This window comes from Simochromis diagramma, unplaced genomic scaffold (genome assembly GCF_900408965.1).
Source record: "Simochromis diagramma unplaced genomic scaffold, fSimDia1.1 OVJJ01000165.1, whole genome shotgun sequence".
NCBI classification, from domain to species: domain Eukaryota; kingdom Metazoa; phylum Chordata; class Actinopteri; order Cichliformes; family Cichlidae; genus Simochromis; species Simochromis diagramma.
Window position 1 is genome coordinate 1,388,324 of NW_024387467.1, and position 7,884 is coordinate 1,396,207.

The following is a 7,884-nucleotide window of genomic DNA, read 5'->3' on the forward strand; positions in this document are numbered from 1 at the left end:
GCAATTACAAAGATATATAGCTTATTTAGATGCACATGCTGCTTTTTGGGTTTTTTTTGCAAATATGCATTATAATATTTACTTTTGTTTTTCCTGCAGTATATAAAAATTGGTGTATCTCAAAAATAAAACTATGAAGACACTCAAAATAAATTTATGTGGTTGGAAATTATTTTGTGCAACTTTTTTACCTCTGAAATTTCTCTAACTAGAAATATGTGTAAAAAAACCAAAGATGATTTTCAATTTTTTTTGCAATTTATGTAGTTACTATGGACTTAATGCATGCATATTATTAAAATTGGGGATATAACGATTGTATTGATGTATAGAAACTTGAAATACTCCCAAAATGGCACTACAGCATCTAAAAATATAAAGAAAAGCTGTGGTGGACTTGGTTCTATGGTAGGTCTTAAAGGGTTAATTGACCCTGTGTACGAGAAAATGCTAACTTCCTGGTTTGAGACCGGATGTGGGGTTGTACATTTCCGGTAGCTTTACTTTGCGGTCAGTCGCTACTGCAAAGATATACTCCAAAATCATGTCCAAAACTCAAAAACGGAAACGGAAAGAAAGGGTATGTTGTGACTTACCTTCAAAATTACAGCGGTCCCTCGCTATAACGCGGTTCACCTTTCACCTCGCTGTTTCGCAGATTTTTTAGTGCAAGCATGCTTTTTTTTACGTCACATTGTGTCCTGCGTCCTGATCGCTGCAGACGATCTCCTCCGTCTCTCCTGTACAGTACAGAATCGCTGCATCGATCTCTAGCAGTGTGACTCTGAAGTGCAGTGCTGTATGTCCACGATGTCCACCAAACGTTTTGCACCGTCAAAAAATACAATTGGCTCCTTGATTTCACCTCTCGCTGGTTATTTTTAGAACATAACACCCGCGATAAACGAGGGACAGCTGAGAAATATAACATTTGAATCCATTTTCTCTTTTGCTCTGAGGTGCGGGGAAAATATCGACAAGTCGATGAACATCATTTACAGATATATTGGGTAAATGCCCGAGACATCTATAGAAATGTAAATCGCTGCTTGATTCATGCATTTGCTTAACTTGTTTTGGACCGTAAACCAGGCGCGAATAGGACACCGGAAACAAAGCTCCCCACAGGAGTTTCCGCACCGGAAGTAGCACATGCTAACGTGCACATAGTCTATTGGCCTAGGCTGCCAGGGGGCTTCCCATGATGCACTGAGCATCTTCTTCGCTCACTTGTTCTCTCTGTGTTTATACACCACTCTGCATCTAATCATTAGTTATTATTAATCTCTGGATCTCTTCCACAGTGTGTCTTTTGGCCTGTCTCCCCCCCCCTCACCCACACCCATCATGGCAGATGTCTGCGTGATTCTGCTGGAGGTTTCATTCTGTTTTTCCTGCCCACTGTTACCAAGTGCTGATGATTGAGGTTCTTTCTGTATTGTTGTAGGGTGCCTTTTACAATATACAGCTCCATTAGGTGACTGTTGTTGTGATTTGATACTGCAGCATATAAATAACATTGAAATGAATCTAAGTTTGTATGCAGGGCCTAGTCTATCTGCCTCTGAGGTAGAACTGGAGGAAGTGCAGAATAATAAGCCATCTGGGCTGCAGACGCCTCAGGGTTAATAAGGACCAGCTGGATGGATTGTGTGCTGTTTTACCTTGTTTTTACCGTCTACTCGTGGCTTCGGTCGGAGCCTACTGCTTTCTCTCTCACGCCCTCTCATCCATATATCTTGTGCACATGGATTCCTGGAGGAACTGATACTGTTTGCATTCAGATACCTGGTTGGCATCAACTAATCACTGACCTTCACTTCCTTTCACAACAGTAGCAGCTGATATGTTCAGGATTCTCTCAATTTGCTATTTCTTGCGAACTCTACAACTCTAACAATGTGTTTCCCACTTGGTCTGATGTTCCTTGTAATGTGGTAGCCACTCTTCATCTCCAAGCAGCTTTGAAGCCCCCCCATTGTAGACAAACACTATCAGACTTAAGAAATAACGTACTGGTCATGTGTTTATTCAACAAGAAGGAGTAATAACGTTATAGAGCAGGCTTGAAAAAGTGACCATTGAACACTCTTTACTATTAACAGCTGTTTCCTGTTACAAATCATAAGATGCTGAGAAATTCTGGTAATCCCACAAGGTTTTCTTGAACATGAAATAAAAAGTCAAATTTTGCAAAGGTATTTTGCTGCTTCCCCAATACTGGCCTCAAGCATTGTTCAACCATGTGTTCACTGAAGCTACCATTTCAGGTTGGCTTGGGTTCTGTTGACAGTGTCTATGAGAAAAAAACAACACATTTCAAATGTAGCTTACATGGACCACACAGCGATCTTCTGTGGACAAGCCAGCTCTTATCAGAAATCCCAAATAACGACCACTTGGGACATCCATGGGATTAATGTGGGTTTGCCCAGCCCACACAGCCCCACATCTCACCTACACCTGCCCACTGTGGGCTCACTTGCTGGAAAAACCACAAAGTGATACAGTCAGAGAAGTTGTTTGGAGGAAAAACAAAAAACGAGTGATTATAAATTATTAGTGTCATCTCAGTTGTTTTTTCAGTGTTTAATCTAAATCCATTTAGATAAGTTCAATGAATTGGTTGCTTTGTTTACAACCTAAACATCCTGTCACTATGTTCCAAAATGTCAGCCATTAAAAATGAGGTTCTTTAGTTGACAGTAAATCTTCACCAACACTCATATCATATCGTACCAGAGGGTCAGAGGGTATCTGCTTTTTTTTCAAGGTTTTCCCAAATGCAGAAGCGAATAAATAAATAGAATAAAAAAATACCATACTGTAAGTCTGTTTTAGATTTACAACAGTGTGCGTGTGTCTTCCTCTCTGTATGTGTCCTGGTGGAATCTCATTTTCCAGTGTGGGGTCCTTCAGGCTCCTTGCAGCTGTGAGGAGAGCTCCACACTGCTTCCAGGCACTTGTTACTGAAGGGAAACCCCACTCAATGGGGGTACACCTCATAAAGAAGGAGGTCTACAAGTTTCCTGAGTGTGTAATGGGCAGGGAATGTTGTTCTCTCTAGCAACAGTCATGATGGAAGTTTATATACTGAACAATTACAAGAGTACGTTGCGATGGTTCCACATGAGGAAACAGCTTTGGGTTATTGGATAAGCTTTCCAAACTTCTTCAGCTTAAGTACTTTTTTGCTTTGCTTTGTTGTTCGGCTGCAGTTTTTTCCCCAAAATGTGAGTGGTGGAAGAAGTGCGCAATCTTTTTAGTTAAGCAAAAATAACATCATTTGTCCAAACTGATGAGGTTCAAGCTGTTAGTGTGAAGAGTGAGTGGTAAGCTGTTCCAAAGCCTCGGAAGGCACAGTGCTTGTATGAATGGGTGCTGGTGAATGAGGCACGTTGTATAAAGCGCTTTGAGTGCTCAGACAGGGTAGAAAACCACCATTTAAGAACCAGTCCATTTACCAACAACACCATGGCCAATTTAGAATCACCTATAACCCCAACGTATATGTCTTTGGAGGCACACACACAGAACATGCAAACTCCACGGCTCCAGTCGGTCAGCAGGTTCAAACCCACAAACCCCTTAATGTGAAGCAGTAAGGAGTCTGTTCATTAACCTGTGGAGGAATTTGCTGATCTGAGTCTGGAGTCTTGATCATTATTTGTCCCTGGAGGGGCTTTTGGTAGAGTACGAGTGAACACCTATTGTCATAGGGATTAAAGGTACTGTGCTGCAGTGGTTTGAGTCATATCAGTCAGAATCAACAGTTTCCAGTTTGTTCATGTAAATAGTGAATTATATTCACACACTAAAGGTAATTATGGAGTTCCACAGAGGTCTGTGCCAGGACCAATATTATTTTTTACATTACACGTGCTGGTAGTATTATTAGAAAACATATCATACATTTTCATTGCTATGCAAAGGATACCAAGCTTTATGTATCCATGCCTCCAGATGACACGCACCAATTAGTTAAACTGCAGGGATGTATTAGACAGACATAAGGGCCGAGGCAAATATAAATCCCTTCCTGTAACTTCAGATAAAACTGAGCTTTTTGTACTCTGCCCCAAGATTAGGCTTGTTAGGTAGACTGCTTGCAGATTTCTATGATGCACGACCTGTCTTCCTTCTCTCACCCCAACCGGTCGCAGCAGATGGCCCCGCCCCTCCCTGACCTTTGTTCTGTCGGAGGTTTCTTCCTGTTGAAAGGGAGTTTTTCCTTCCCACTGTCGCCAAAGTGCTCTTTCAGAGAGTGTCATCTGATTTTTACGGGTTGTTCTGATTTCTTTGTATTATTCTACTATTTTTACATTGCAGTATAAAGCACCTTGAGGTAATTGTTGTTGTGATTTGGCACTATATGAATAAAATTGAATTGAACTGAACCATTTAGCTGCTCTAATATCAACAGAAGGAGGCTACTATTACTGCTGGAGATCAGAGGCTGCAATCAAACTCCAAAAATGCGTAGCTGTGCCTGTCAGAAGATACATTCACTGAGCAGAAGATGGGGATTGGGACTAATGGGACCAACATTAACACAGCTCCACTTACTATTCCCACTTGGTTATAGATTAAGAATCAGGGACCTCCATAGAAAAGATAGTTGGATGCAAGATCAAGAACCATCAAGGGATGTTAGTTGTGTTTAATGAGAGGCAGGATGCAAGAGATTTACTGCAATTTGTCCAGAAGTGAGCTGAAGTGAAAACTCGTTCAACATCACAAAAGTGGACATCCAGTGAGTTATGACATGTTTGAATCCTACTAGCAACACTCATGCACGTATGCTTATATTTAGTTGTTACTGTTATGTAGTATAAACAGCCAGGGATTGAATTAGGCAGGACTCAAAGAGCAGACTCAGGCCTGAGTTTGCAGTAGGGTTCATCAGAGAAGGAGAAACGGTTATCAAGCAGGGAACTGGGAATAAAGGAGAGCCTCAATGAGAATTGGATCACAGGAGCTCTGCCACAGAAGAGAGCAGCATTTAGCGAGATCCAACAGGTAAGTGTTGTAGTGGTGAGTTGTGTAAGTGTCTGACTCTGTCTTACTTGTTATGGTGGGCGAGGAGAGCAAGAAGGAGGAACTGAGTAGGCAGGAGAGTTGCAGACCATCAGCAGGTGGAGAGCAGGCAGACACGTTGTGAATAGGCAGGTGGGAGCTGTTGCTGTTATTCTAGCAGGTGGAAAGCATCAATCATAGCACGACAGCTCATGTAGCATTTGCTGGTATACTGTAGAATACAGTTTGTTATATTCCCAAAGAAGAATGAGTCGCAGAGCAGCAGCAGCACAGATTGTTCACAAAGAAACAAACAGAAACAAATCAATTTGGAAGTTATTTAAAGACAAACCTCCTCGTTCACCCACCTGCCAAATTCAACATTAACCTCTGATTGGAATCCCCAGTTTCACGGTGCTTAGAGTGATCGCAGGTAAGGGCGTGCTAAAACGCATCAAAAACCTCTCGTTATTGTCTGGGAATGTTTGCAATGTTTCACAATGAAATTGTAATAATTTGATGAAGACTCAGTATTGCATTACTTCTAAATCTCCCATGAATGATGAACTTTGTGAGTAAAGGTCAAAGCACGTAGTTCTTTTTGTTCTCCAAGACTCCACCAGCATTAAGGCCAAAAGAATGGCTTTCGTGTGGGGGAATAGAACTGATAAGGCTCTGTCCATATGCACTGGATCACAGGCTCTATCAAAAGTCTGCTTTCATGCTGTTGTTCTTCCCAGTCGAAGTGTATAGGACAGTTTGGGAAAAGAGGGAAAATAGCCCCAGAACACTGGCAGACACAACACACACATAGTGAGTCTATTACGCTGTCATAGTATGTTGTTTTTATTTGTGAGTAAGCCAAACCCCTCACCGGGGGGCTCAGAGGGATTTTCTCCATCCTGTAGTGGGTGGGTGGGCCACCACAGCATCAGCAGCTCACCACTTCTTTGGAGACACTCACTTCATTAACAGCCTATTTTAGGACTATCCCTGGCAGATGCAAAACAAATCGGAAAACAATTCAGAGGATTGCTTGTAGGCTTCATGTCATTTTCTCCAGTGAGTACACTGAGGAGCCACTGTTAATTAAAACACTCGGAGCATTTCATCGCCTTGTGTTTGAATGTATATGTAGAGGCGTAATGAACCTGCTCTGCCTCTCGTTTTGAACCTCTGAGAGGTAAAAAATCTCAGCTGTAAAGGCTCATTAGGTCAAAGACAGTACTATAAAACCTGAGAGGGAGCGGGGAGGCATGAGTGACTGTTTGGAAATCTAGTGCAGCGGAGAAAAAAGCGCCTATTAACACTGCAGGATGCTCTAGCAGTGCAAGGGGGGCCCTTACGCCAGGCATGAGGGAACTGACAATCCAAGGAGGATCTCTTCAGAATTTCCAAAACGTCATTTTTCTCCTTTCCTTGGGCAAGGAAACCAGCAGTGAACCGCTTACTTATGAGAGATATGCTTGTGGTTACTTTAATAGAGGAGTCTATAAAAATGGTGTTTGCAGCTACCACTAAACATACCAGCTAGAATTCCCTGACAAGTACATTCCCTGCTATGCCCTGGTCATGTTGAGGAAAAAGCTCTCATCCTCGGAAAAAATGTCTCCAGTGTAAAATCACAGATTCAGGAACATAAATGTTTCCTTTCCATTAATGGAGTAGCAACCTGTGCTGGCATCAAGCAGCACATACAAGCACAGAGTAGGTAGACTCCTTTTTCATTCACTCAGAAAACACACCAAGGAAACACAAGCTAGAGTAACAGTAAAATATTTCATTGACTAAAATCCTGTGAAATAAAGGCCCGATTTACATGAAAAAAATTCATAATAGGATGGTGTGGTGGTCAGCAAAGCAAGAGGGCCCTGAGTTCAAATCCAGCCTGGGCCGTTTCTGCGTGGGGTTCTCTCCGAGTACCCTGGCTTCCTCCCACAGACATTAATGGGGTTAGGTTAGCTGGTCATTGTTTATATATGGACAGAAATTTGCCTCCATAAAGGTCACAATTGCTTATGATAAAGTAAGATTTACAATCGTGTACAGTGATTTGTGCGTAACTTTAAAGGGCTCACAAATGCATACTCCAGTCCACACAAAAATACAAAGCTGACTGCATGTAAAACTATTTTACAAATGTGCACATCCAAACCTGAATTAACAGCGCCACATATGCAAAACCTTTTAAGTTCAGCTCCACAAAAGTCTGAAAATAGACGTAAAATCCCCCTGACTCGTAAAACAGGAAGTCTTCACAGGAGTGCAGCCCGTGATTCAGAAGCAGATCAATAAAATACAGAAACAACGAACATCAATGACGCTGGTATCAGACACACAAACCACGATGGTGTAATTAGATGTTCGAGCTCGACATTTATCACGACCGGTGCTCATGAAAGCAAATTTAAGTTTGTATTTTAGTTCTGTGGCAGGGCGTGGTCGGTGCCGCGGCTGCGGGAGCGCGGGGGCGGACGCACCGGAGCTGCATCGGCTCAACAAGCCTCTTTAAAGGACTGAAGTGGGCCGTGACTGTTGTTGTTGTTGGTGTGTGTTCGGCTGGGAGCTGGAAGGCTGCAGCCGTGAGAGGGTAAAATAGGAACCGGTAATAAAGAGTGTGAAGAATGTGGTCATTCATTAATACATTCATAGCTAGCCTTCAATTTGCCTGACTACTGTACCTTACTGCAAATCAGCCATTGAACTAGTCATGATCAATTATGACGTCACTGCTCATTTATTCGTCATTGTTCGTCTCCGTGCGTTTTTGTGAGCGTCATATTATTCTGGCTACATCTAATGATAAGTAAATAACTGTCTCGTGGCTTTTTATCATTGTTTTGTTTGTTCTTAACGTTGCCCTTGCTG